We start from the raw sequence: 12,423 nt of genomic DNA, 5'->3' as shown, positions 1-12,423 counted from the left end.
CTCAAGGGAAAAAAAAACTTTTATTTTAAATCATACAATTATAAGTTATACGATATTGACAATAATCATTGATCATCAAGATTTGTTCACAAATAGACTCAAGAGAATTAAATAATTAAAATTGTGATATTTAAAGAAGACTTTAAAAAGAAATCATGCAACAACACCATCACTATAATCATAATTTGATTAGTTATAAAATCCACATTAGTGACCTAACATATTAGTCCTTCAAAGTTAGACACATAATTATGTAAATTTGAGGATAAAAAAAGCTTGGAATTGAATATGATTCTCCCTAATTTGCTTTACCACCAATGAAAGCAAGTCAATTGGAATATAATTGCAAAAACATCATTATCAGAAAAATTACAATTGATCCAAAGTTTGAAACCATTTGTTTGAGTGTTCCACAACTGAATAGGATCCAATTAATCAAGTCAATTATCAATCAATTAGGTTGCGAGTTTACATTATAACCTTATGGCAACAATAATGTCGAATTCCTTTCCTCTTCCCATCGATCATCTTTAAGTGTCTAGGTTGTAGATAAGAATAAATCAAAATAAAATTAAATCGTGAGATTTGAAATTAAATGAAATCTGATTAAAGTCATCCTTGATCGTACACCAATTACACAACGAAGTGGAATCTTTCAATTACCATAAGCAAAAGGACCACATCCCACACATATTATGAAGTGAGTATTACTTTTACATAATTGGCCAAAGGGTGGACCATCTTAATTAGACTTGTAAATTTTTATTTGGGCTTTTAAAGACAATCATGAGTTATGGAAATATATAGGTTGTCTTTGGCTTGAATGATGCTTAAACCTTTGTGAGTGTGTGGGGTTTCTCAGCCTCACATTTTAGACAACCAAAACCAATTGGATGTGAAATTAGGAAATTATACTATATGAAACAATAATATTACCTTTGTTAATTGTTATGTACAACTTTTGGGTATTATTTGTGAGATATAAAATATTCTAAAGTTGCATATAATATTTAACGGAGGTAGTAGTAGTAATAATAATAATAATAATAATAATAATAATAATTTATCTTATTTTTTAAAAAAACAAATAATAATAATAATATAATTTAATAATATTATATGGTTTTATTTATCTTGGTATTAAAATTTAAAAGAGGATCCACCAATGAAGGAAGGTTATTTGAATTGTAAATTTACAAAATCTATTTGGCCAATGGCTGGCACTGGGTTGGAATATGGGCGGCAGTTCATACTTGATGGCATGTGGTTCTATAATTTTAATTAAAGGGTACATGGCATTGTTTTTGGATAATTTTAAAATATCTCTAGTTTTTTCTTTTATTTAACAATATTATTTATGATAATTCATGCTCTCTTATGATTTTATTCAAATGTACACGAATAAAAATTAATAAAACAAAATCATAAATTCTTATATGTGACTAGCTATTATAGGGATTAGTTTGTTAGCGTAATAGGGGTTACTTAGCTTAGTCAGTATTAAAGGGTTACTCGGTCGGTATTATAGGGGTTATTCAGTCAGGGAGACAGGTCGGTCAATATTATAGGGGTTACTTTGTTATTTTATAAGTGGTCACACGGTGTAGTCAGCCACACACACGATGGACTAGAATAAAATATACTCTCTTCAAACTTTTAAAAATAGTGTTGTTTTACATTTTGCATAATATTAAGTGTAGTATTTAAGCATAAATTTCTTCAAAACGTGTTACTAAAAATCATCAAGAGTTAAAAATGTAAAAACTATACATACATTGAGAGTTGAGACAAATCAAACAATGTTATATTCTTTTAAAATTATCGAGAGTATTAATTTCATTTTATAAGAATGTATAATTATTTCAATTAGTACTGATCATTTATAAAAGGATAAACTATTGCATTTACACAATTTTTTTTTTTTTAATTTGCCTCATGAGAATTGTCAACTCTACAAATCGACCAAACTATTACGACAATGGTAAATGTTAACCAATTATGTTCCTAATAAACCAAAACAAATAGTCAAAGACGTATTTCTTTGAATTGATATTGATCACATTAATTGGCCAACTAAAATGAAATTAAATAAGGCGGCCATATTGGTCCTACACTACTTATAAACAAAGACAAAAGAACAATGCAATTTCTATACTTTCTTATGGACTCGGTATAACCGTATAAGATGAACTTAGAGTGTACACCTAACTCGAATGCATATAAGAATTTTCACTTTTAACTTCTTATTGAATGACGAACTTTAATAGTTGTGCCAAACCCAACTTTGAGGGTATACATGTCATTGAGGATCCAAATAATGTGACTACTTTGAGGGTATACATGTCATTGAGGATCCAAATAATGTGACTATTATTCAACTAATGATATATTTTGTATAAGAATCCCTACTTCATTATTTTTAGAAATCTAATTAATAAAGAATAATTATGTTTTAATTGGCCGGTGTCTAACTTTATTATAGATCAACGAAGTTTCTCCACAAATTTGGCATGAGTTAAAGTATTCCCTAAATGAATATCAAAGTGGGGGTAGCTAGTCAAGTGGGTGAGCTCAAGATCACAATAATCACTCCCTATATTCTTGTTTGTTTTTGTCATATTTTAAACAATTATTTTCATCAATTTCATATATTCCAACTGTACTTAATCAATTTATACTTTGCATATTTATTAAGTCATTTTTTTTTTTCTACATATCAAACAAGATCAATTTCTTAATAGTAAGAAAATCACCCATGTTACATGAATAAAAAAAAATATATATATATGAACAATATATGATTGTTAAACAATGATTGACATTAAAAACATAAGTGACGATGAAGTAATATAAAATTAGAATAATGAGATCAACACATAATCTCAATCTGATGCAATCCGATGATCGTTAAATCAAAATCTCAATTATTGAGTTCACACTTCACATACATTATCATGGTGTACAAGTTTGTAGGTGTGATAGGTCTATCACCAAAAAAAAATTGATACGAAATCACTTAGCAAAGCCAAATTCAAGGTCCCTACTTGAAATATGTCAATATATAGTGTGATTTGTGGGCACTTATTAAGTTATTAATGAGTAGTAGGAAAAACTTGACATTTTTATATCATGAACTAATGGACCACCCTTATTAATTCATTAGTTTAATTGTTAGTTTGGTTTCCTTATATATGATTATTAATTAAGCTTATTGTCATAACCTAAACAAATGTTGTGTTTTTATTTGTTTTCTTAGAATTGAAGATCTTCATTTTGTCATACTTCATACAAGATATTCAAATCTCATTTGATCGGTCGAATTGATCAAGTCTTACATTAGACAAAAATAAATATTGTAAAATATTTGTCCCAAAATAATAATTGCTCAAACCTTGATTCACATGCATTATGTACTTAAATTAAATATAAAAAAATTAAAACATTATACTATATAAAATTGAAAAAATCTCAAACATAATATGCATACCTATTTTCACATGTAATATAATACTTCGTATGTAATATTTAATGTTTAGAAATATTTCAACGTATTTGTTTGAATGAGACATACAAAATATGGAGTATGGACTAATATTTAAAAGTATAAGTTAAGGGATTTTTTTTTTTTTTTTTGTAAAATCTATATGAATTACATACTACTAAAAGCGAATCTTAAGACACACTTGTCGATGTATTATTAAAAAATTTCCCACCAAAAGTACCTTCTACAAAAATTATTGTTACTTAAGAAAAAAAAAATTATATCTAAATTATGACATAATTTGTTTTATATAAAATATAAATTTTTTTCTAAAAGATTAAACTATCCATTATAAGTTTATAATTTGATTATTATATAAATATTTTTTCTTGCATGCTTTTATTTTTAATATACTCTATATTTTTTAATACTCAAGTCATTATATTAAAAAATTTATAATAAAATTGTCAAAAATATTTAACAACCGTGCATTGCACGGGATTTAATCTAGTATTATACTAAAAGACAAGCGCCTCAATGTGAGGATGACAAATGCCACCCTCTCATTGGCTTATCTTAAGTATTAAATATATCTATATAATTACTGTTTACATATTCAAGCATAGTTATTTTTGTAAAACTTCAAACAATAAAAGCAAGTTTCTATACATGCATAAGATTTTCATGATTTCCTAACATAAATATTGATTTAATTTTTTTATAATAAATATATACTTTCCAATACTACAAATAATACATAAAGTCTTTCCAATCTTTATTTATAGTCAAGTTAAAGAATAATAAGTAATTTGAAGCAATATGATTAAAGTGGCATAATTAAGGAAACAAATATTTCATATTTTGAAAGGCTAATTTTTTTTTATGAAAATTAAATAAAATCGATAAGAATTTAGTTTGACGTCAATTATGAAATCAATACAAACATTTAAAAAAAAATCAGATGTACAATAAAATATTGTGCACCTATTATAAAAGCTATCCTGTAATGAATGAAAGTTATTTATGCTTTATTGATAAAAGTTACCCAAAATAGTCTACAAATTATCCTAAATTCAATTCAAGTAATCGGATGAATACAAAAGTTTTTGATAAAGATACAAAATAGTGTAAATTACTTTTATCGTTTGTTGTGCTCCTTGACAAATACTGAATGCTGAGCCGAAATGTTGTCTTGGAAAAAAATACATAATCTTGAACATAAATTTAATTTTAATCGGCCTTTCATTTTCTATACAATGTCTTTTACAATGACCTTTTGTTTTTCTTGCATTAAAAAAAAATTGAACCAATAACCAATCAAAACAAGAAGAATAAAAGTTAAATTGAATTAGACATTTGACGGAAAAGGAATAGATATAAAATGTATTATAACTATTACTCGTGTTTTAAATTATAATATTCGTATTAACAATGCTATTACTTATGAATTTTTTTAGAAAAACTAACATTTTGATTTAAAAATCGTGCATTGCTCATGTACTATACTAGATATACAACAATCATGTGTAATAATTTATATTGTTTTATACATAATAATACTTTTAACTATAATAGTATGTGTATATAATATAATATTTTTTATAATATAAAAAAGTATATGCAAATAATATAATATTTTATAACACGTGTCCTCCATACAAAGTGTTTGGTTGTTGGTGTAGTGGTGATTGAGACTATACTTGGTAGGGAGGACCTGTGTTAGCTCCCCTGCAACAACAATCGGAAGGGGAGTGGAACCTAATAGCCTAGAACAGATCCTCAAATCTGGATTAGCCCAAAGGTTGAACCGGATAGAACACCCAAAACTCAATGCATATATGACGGGAATTAACTTATCCTTTATCTATCTTATACAAAACTCCAAAGTCTAATTTTTTTTTTCAAAATATAATAATATTATTTGTAAATTTTTGTTAATATGAAAGGTATAAACCTATTAAAATGTATATATAGTTAAATTGTTTAATAACTTATATTGAATGCGCAGTTTTATTAAAATTATTTGCATGTAATCATAAAATGTGTTGGATGTTATGTAGCTATGCAATGTACAAAACTTTAGTTGAGCGACTTTGATTTAGTGATTGTACGGTAAAAAGATATTGAATTCGATCTTGAAACCTAATAGTCTAATAAATTCTAAATAGAAAAATTAAAACAAAAGGAAATGAAAATAGTAAATGGCTTTAAATATTGAAATAAACATAACTTTTTAAATCAATTTAGCGAATTCAAGAGACAATTTTAAGGCTTTTAAAATTAAATGGGGGAAAATATATGTAAAAAGAACATTTTTAGATATATGAATGTCCATGCACTATTATAAGAGTTTTGTTAACCATTTTATAATTAAGGTAGGGATAAATCTTAGTAATATATACTTTGTATATTTTATTTATATAAAATTATCGGTATCCATACCTATATACGAAGTATTTGTGTTGTATACTATATTTAATCAGCTGTTGGTTATATATGACTATTATATATTATATAGTTTTTGGCACAATGCTTAACGTAGGAATATATATATATGTTCTGGTAGGTCAAATATAAGGTTATTATTGTGTCTATAGATTTAACGAGTGCGACGGGTAAATAAAACATGTATATATTAGATTGGTTGTAGCTACTGATGCGGATGGTATGATAAGAAAATTTAGTTTTTTCTCAACGTGAAATGTAAATAAATTAGTTCACTTCTTATATAGCTATGTGGAGTATTATTCAATTAATAAAATAACATTATAAAAAATTAAAAGAAATTCAAATAACATAAAATACTATTCAAATAACGTTCCTTTAATTTTTTTTTTATTGACCATTAGTAACCAAGTCCTTTAATAGTAAAATGGATTACCTTTGTTTTTATTTTTATTTTTCCTATGAGTTTAATAGTTTGATTTATAAACCGTGCATCACACGGGCACTATGCTAGTTGCTACTAAAGTGGGAGTAGTAACTTTTGAACAATGCATGGTTTTTACTTTTAAGTTTTACAAGCAAAGTTAAAAGGCCTAAGGGCCTGTTCACATTTACTTAATTTCAGTTCAGTTCAGTTCAACTCCAATCAGTTCAGTTCAGTTCAACTCTTAATTTCCCTCTCTCATAAAATATTCATTTCAGCTTAGTTCAGTTCAGTTCAGCTCCAATCAGTTCAGTTCAGCTCAATTCAGTAAATGTGAACAAGCCCTAAAGCAAAAGATAACCTCAAACACAAATGGAGTAAAGTTAAGAATATATACATCTATCTTAGCCAAATCATGATTTGTCAACCACTTCAACATTTAACATGATTTATCAAATTAAAATTAAATAAAAGTCAATATTTGTTAGGTTGTAGGTTGAGCATACTATGCTCAGGTCAACTTAAATTTTATTTTCTTGGATGATATACTTGTATTAATTACCCAAAAAAATATAATATCACTATATACATACGTAAAGACATACAGAGTACTACTCCGTAATTTGTATATTGATATAGCAATAATTTTAAACTTATAAATTTTTCAGCGGAATAATCAAGGATCGCGTTTTTTTTTTTTTTTTTTTTTTTTTTGGTGCTAACATTGTTTATGTAAAGTTGATCAACACATATACTCGTAATATATCTTTTGCATTATGGGCTAAAAATTAGTTTTGCTACATTATGGACGGCAATGGAGAAAGATGTGACATTATATTTGTCATAAAGAAAAGGTACAATTTTATATTCCTTACTTTCCACAATCTATATTAAATTAACGATCATTACTAAACTTAGCAATGTCAAAGTATGAGACAAATATTATCAGAAATTTCTATGTTCTTCATTTATGTTAGTGGGGGAGGTGCTAAAATATGTAATCTTAGTACATGTCAATTAATTAATTACTTAATTAGTTATTAAATAGAAAACCTAATCTCTTTTGGTCAATGGACATCTGCACATTTAAGTGCCAAACTAACGTGTCGCATGTTTCCCGAATTTCAATGTGAGCCCCAAATTAATCTTATCTTGGTATTGTTTTCATTTAATTAGCTCATTTCAAATTAAAAAGGCTGCTTTTTTTGGTGGGATGAATTATTTCATAATTAAGGATCGAAACTTATACACTCTAAGTCAATTTTAAAGATAAATAATTATAAGATTTGTGCATAAAGTTGATGACTTGTGATATGTATGGATCTTAATCAGGCGGCTTGATATAAAGCATCTATATGTTGACTAATTAAATTAAATTTATCTAAACTTATTAGAGTTATTACTTTATTTTGGGTGTTTAGAGAGCCACAAGGTCGGGTGGTGAGAACCGATCTCATAATATAATTTGTTTGGTTGCAAAATTGAGCTTAATCTGATTTGATAATCCTTATTTTTTTTAAACTCAACTTCTTTATTTTTGTAATTTGTTTTATCTGAACCTATCTTATGGAGTATTTTTAATGACCCTTACATTAAAATTATTTCACCTTACTTTTCATGAAAAAGTGGGTATTATGAAGGTGAACAATATAGGTCGTTAAAAGTACTTGCTAAATTTTCATTTAAATGAGCTTATCTTTTGCTTAACTTATTTATAAAACTTATTATTGTCGAGCTTTACTTAGGACATGCTCACTTGTTTTAGACCAAATAAGTTTAAATTTTAATCAAAAAATAATTGACACATTAACACCTTACCAACCATGGTTCTAGATTACTTAAGGATCTATTCTCTTCAGCTTAGTTTCAGTTCAGTTCCTAATTTCCTTCTCTCATAAACAATTCAGTTCAGTTCAATTTAGTTTAGCTAAGTTCAATAAATCAAAACAGACCCTTAATCATCATCCCTTTTTTAAAACTATATGCCCAAAGAAATGTATGCCAATTATCCCAAAACGGAGGGCGTAAGTCTCTATACTTTGTATAAATTAAACTAATTAGGTTTTTAAAGGGATTTAATGGAATGAAATAAATCAACAAAGCATATTCTTATTTCCATTTAAATTATTGATTACCAAGTTTATGGAACGCATTACATCCATTAATAATTTGCCCCCTAAAGTAAGAGCATCCCTTGCTATCACAACAATCAAATTGCCCTCTATCTCTCAAGTCCAAGGCCCCACCATTTTGTCCTTTGAATAGTTCTTTGTTGGTAATTTGTCAAATAGACAAAATACTAAGAGACTTGGGACCATTTTTTGTATTTGGGCCTATAAATATATATGCCTATAATATGCTCCTACTAAATTAAATTGTTCCAATGGCAAACATACTTTTAGAGTGTGTTTGTCACGTCCTTTCTCCTACAATGCTAAGTGTTTATACAAAAAATTCAACTAATCTATTATTTTAAAGGTGACATTAATCTCATAAGATGTTAATAATAAAGATTATCTTGTTGGTAGAGAATTGAAATTATAAACTACTCCGTTATTGTAGTTTTATATATAGTTCATTTTTGCTATATTAATAATAAACTTATAATATCAAAACCTATTGTTCTCCAAAAAAAAAAAAAAAAAAAAAAATATATATCAAAACCTAAAAACTCTCAAAATCTATCTATGAATAAATTGTCTCTCATCTTTGCTTGCGAGTTCACCTATGCTATTTTTGTAAAACTATCTAGATTAGACTAAACTTTCGATCAAGGTCAATCAATACTAACAAACCTTCTTGTTTTAAATTGTTTCCACTTGCAATCTTCAATGCAATGCCTCCATAGCGTAGTGAATACTAACGAGACACAATGTTCATCAACCGATTTAACTCTGATATCATGTTAAAAAAAAAATCATACTATGTATTAGTGACCTTACACAATCACATACATGCACAATTTTAAATTTAAGAAGAGTTTATCCACGTACATATATAAACTACTAATTTGATAGTTTAATACTTCAATGCTCTCATTTTCAACCACGATCCATGCGAGACAATCCATAATTATTTTCTAAAACTCTTTAAATTAATCAATATAAAATTGATAAGAAGTAAACAAATCAAGTTTGTATTTTTTTTTTTTAAGTGTTTGAATATCAAACTTATGGCCCAATTCGCTCTCCGGACTCTTAGGTAGCTGAAGAATTGGGCTCTAAAGGGCCAATATTTGCTGAAGAATTGGTGCAAAGTACATGGGCTTTTGTTGGACTGCTTGTTGAAATTAAAGTTTTCCCCTTTTAGGCTCAATGTCCTTTTTGTAGTAGTAATTACAAGTAGGATTATTATACAAGAGGCTACTTATCCATTTGTTGGCATGAACAAGTGAACAACACAAAGATAGGCCCGTTACCCCCAATGGCTCATTATCCATAGAGGAAATACAAGTAGGATATAAGAATTGAAATATAAACCAAACCCGTGTAGGCTAGGTACTTAGAAGTGGGAGGGAGGGATGGTAAGGGATTCTCACCCCTAATATTCACGTCCAGTTAGGAGGATTCGACTTTTGTAACATCAAGACTAAAAGATAGTTTTCATTCTTTTCAATTAACTACACTAAGTCTGCTTGGTATTAATATACGCATTAGTATTTGAGTTTAAACTTCAAATACTATAAACTCCATATAATAATAATTAAGTTTGAACCCCAACGACTACATTACTTTGAAAATAAGGGGATTTTCTTACTCACCTCTACTCTTAACTTCTCAAGTATTAACTTGCTAGGTTGGACTAGAGGTATTGTTTCAGTAGGATCATTTATATTATCTTAGAGAATTTCATATTATACTCTCTATCAAGATATTAGAGAATTTTGTATTTAGGATTGCATTTGACTTATTATGCATTATGCTCACATTGCAAGTAGATGACTTTCTTATTGAAAACACACCAAAAAAAAAAAAAAAAAGCAAATTGTTCTACTACATACATAAATTACTCACTTTTCTCTTTAATTTGAAATTTAGATCATTTAAAATAGTCCCTTGAATAAACACAATTTTTTCCAATATTGTGTAACAACATACTTGCATTTCTCTTTAATTTTAAATTTAGATCATCTTAAGATAGTGCTCCAAAAAAAAACTTTCATATCTTAATGTTTTTTTTTGGTATTCTACTCGGTTCACCTTTTTGGGCTAATCCGGATTCGGGGATCAGTTCTGGTTGGTTAGGTTCCAGTTCCCTCCCAATTATTGTTGCTGGGGATCGAACACGGGTCCTCCCTACCAAGTGTAATCCCAATCACCACTACACCAACAGTCAATTGGTTCATATCTTAATGTTTAATTTTGTACAAGTACTTTACATATTACATGTCTATTTTTTTTCTCAAAATGCACAAAACAAATTAAACACTAATGAATCTCCACGAATACTAAAGTCAAAGGGGAAAAATAAAGAAAGAAAGGCGACATACCAATGACAAAAATAATCCTAAAGGTAGTATTTGCTCTTTTCTACTTTTTTTTTTTTTTTTTTGTAATTCTAAATGACTTTTTATCCCATCATCTTTCATGCATCCAATCCCTTTTTTACCTTTCCTTCAAACAATTTTTCCAAAATTTTAAAAAAGAAAAAATAAATAAATAAAAGAGAGAAAGAAAAAGAGAAACATGAATCTGATTTCACATGATAAGAATATTAAAGGGCATATGAGATGAAATGATTCCCTTCCATTTGCTTCCCAAAAAGTGCAAAAAAAAAAAAATAAAAAAAATCAATGATTAAAACATCTTGAAGCATAGATATTGAAATCTAGTGGAAGAATTTAGGTAACAATTATAACATGTTTGAAGCTAATTTTGATATCCACGATTTTGGTACTTGAGTTGCTTCCATCGAAAAGGACATACATCATAAGCTCATCCTTATTGCACAATTGTTGCCATCATGTTCTTTTACATGTTATGTTAGCTAGAGAGTAATTTCATGAGAAAACTATCTATATCCCATGATTGGTAACAGTTATTATCATTTGTAACAACAATACGTAGCCAGTCATGATAAAATGATAACTATGGTATGGCCAACCTTATTTTTACGTGGATGAACAAAATCATTCAATCTCGAAATTTTTTTTAGAAAAAAAAAATACATATATCTTTGGTCTGCTTTAGTTTATTGATTGGCTTTACAAAAGCATTTTTTTCACAATAGTGTGAAAAAGTATGCTAATTTTGATAAATTGTTGAAAACAAGTTCTAAAAGATAAAATTAAGGTGGTGATGTACATTATAACAATGAACACCCCTCTCCCTTCTTGCACTAATAACAATAATAGAAAGGTGGAAAAACTTTCTCTCATGGTTCTTCTCTTTTCCTATTAATCACCCATCCAAAATTAAAAAAAAAAAAAAAAAAAAAAAAAAACAATCATGACTACAAGATTATTTGTGCTCATGAATGGCTTCAAGATTGCATTTGATTAATTGTGTTTGCGAATACAAATTTACAATAACCAGTACATGCTTCTTATAATTTTTTGATACTGTGTCGTTTGTGATGTTAACTGATGGTTGAATGTTGAATGAACGGCCTTTTGGGCTTGAAATGTGGATGCAACACAGGCCCACCCATACCTGGTGCGAATTAATTCCACTTTGAAGGAGGGGCGGATGAGATTAGAACCCGTGGCCTTTTGTGTCACGCTGGCTCTAATACCATGTTAATGGACCATCTCAACCAAAAGCTTAAACTGATGGTTGAGGCCCAGGAATATGTTTTTATACTCTATCATGTGAAACTTCTGAAATTGTTCCAGAAGCATGAATTATATACCCTTTAAATTTGTGAAACGCTAAACATCGCCCGCAAATTACCATATAAAGCCCACAAATATGATTTGGTGTGACCATTATGCCCATTTTCTAAAATTGAAATAATCTCGGTTTAAAAAATGTGGAGCCGTACTGGCTCGCGGGGGGAGACCGGAGGGCAGGCCGGAGATGCGGGGGACGCCGGAGGTACGTCGTCGTCGACGGAAAACGAGGTAAGTCACCGT

Source organism: Chenopodium quinoa, unplaced genomic scaffold, assembly GCF_001683475.1.
Source record: "Chenopodium quinoa cultivar QQ74 unplaced genomic scaffold, ASM168347v1, whole genome shotgun sequence".
Lineage (NCBI taxonomy): Eukaryota > Viridiplantae > Streptophyta > Magnoliopsida > Caryophyllales > Amaranthaceae > Chenopodium > Chenopodium quinoa.
This window is presented reverse-complemented; position numbering follows the sequence as displayed.